Source organism: Micromys minutus (genome assembly GCF_963924665.1).
Source record: "Micromys minutus genome assembly, chromosome: 6".
Lineage (NCBI taxonomy): Eukaryota > Metazoa > Chordata > Mammalia > Rodentia > Muridae > Micromys > Micromys minutus.
In genome coordinates, this window is record NC_137975.1 from 33,886,181 (window position 1) to 33,887,736 (window position 1,556).

General features: G+C 47.7%; 1 pseudogene across 1 annotated transcript; it reads left to right on the forward strand.

The window, feature by feature from the left end:
* The first annotated feature begins 343 nt into the window (after nt 1-343).
* On the forward strand, nt 344-1,247 carry LOC308421860 (L-lactate dehydrogenase A chain-like; annotated as a pseudogene). The gene has a single exon. The product of its transcript is annotated as an L-lactate dehydrogenase A chain-like (transcript).
* The last annotated feature ends 309 nt before the right edge of the window (nt 1,248-1,556 follow it).

Consider the following 1,556-nt stretch of genomic DNA (forward strand, 5'->3'; position numbering starts at 1 on the left):
GATTGCTGATGTCTTTGCTGGGCTTTGGTACATAGCACAAGCCCAAAGAAGTAGGCACCAATGCCAGTGAAGGAATGGAATTGCCAGCTGAGTGACAGCAAGCAGGCAAAGAGCCAGTGCTTCCTTCTCCCATGTCTTTTCTATAGGCTAGCAGCAGAAACTGTGGTCCAGATTAAAGGTGGATCTTCCTACCTCAAAAAATCTGGATTAAAAGTTGTTCTTCTCACTTCAAAGTATTTAATTAAAAAACATCTCAGTGCTGAAACCACTATTGCCAGGCCCAGTTACCGTGCTGCTCACCCGTCACCACCCCATTGTGCACTAGCGGTCCCAAAAGTCCAAAATGGCAACCTTCAAGGGCTGGCTGATTGTGATACTAGTTAAGGAAGAACAGGTCCCCCAGAAGAAGATTACAGTTTTGGGGGGTGCTGGTGGCATGGCTTGAAGGATTTGGCAGATGAGTTTGCCCTTATAGATATCATGGAAGACAAGCTAAAGGGAAAGATGATTGATTTCCAGCATGGCAGCCTTTTTCTCAGAACACCAAAAATTGTCTCTGGCAAAGACTACAATGTGACTGCAAACTCCAAGCCAGTCATTGTCACAGCGGGGGTCTGTCAGCAAGAGGGAGAGAGCCAACTCAATGTGGTTCAGCGAAACGTGAACATCTTCAAGTTCATCATTCCCAACATTGTGAAGTACAGTCCACACTGTAAGCTGCTTATTGTCCCAAATCCAGTGGATATCTTGACCTACGTGGCTTGGAAAATCAGTCGCTTTCCCAAAAGTTATTAGAAGTGGTTGCAATCTGGATACTGCTCTGTTCTGTTACCTGATGGGAGAAAGACTGGGAGTTCACCCACTGAGCTGTCACGGGTGGGTCCTGGGAGATTATAGTAACTCCAGTGGGCCTGTGTGGAGGGGTGAGAACGTTGCTGGCATCTCCTTAAAGTCTCTGAACCCAGAAATGGGTACCAATGTGGATAAGGAGCAGTGGAAGGAGGTTCACAAGCAGGGGTTGACGGTGTGTATGAGGTGATGAAGCTGAAAGGTTACACATCCTGGGCCATTGACCTCTCTGTGGCAGACTTGGCTGAGAGCATAATGAAGAGCCTCAGGTGGGTGCATCCCATTTCCACCATGATTAATGGTCTCTATGGAATCAATGATGATGTCTTCCTCAGTGTCCCATGTATCCTGGGACAAAATGGAATCTCAGATGTTGTAAAGGTGACACTGACTCCTGAGGATGAGGTCCACCTAAAGAAGAGTGCAGATACCCTCTGGGGAATCCAGAGGAGCGGCGGGTCTAAAGTCTTCCCAGTGTCCTAGCCCTTCATTGTCCAGGCTGCAAAAGGGTTTCCATGGAGACCACACACTTCTCTGAGCTGTGGTTAGTATAGTTGTCTTGAGGTGGTCCGGGGGAAAATCTCAGTTCCCACATCTCTACCTGCTACTAAGTGGTACTTGTCTAGTGGTAACCTGGTTAGGGTGACAGTACCACTGTCTCCAAGACACACTCCCAATTGTGTGCAGGCTTTGATTATCCTGTAAGC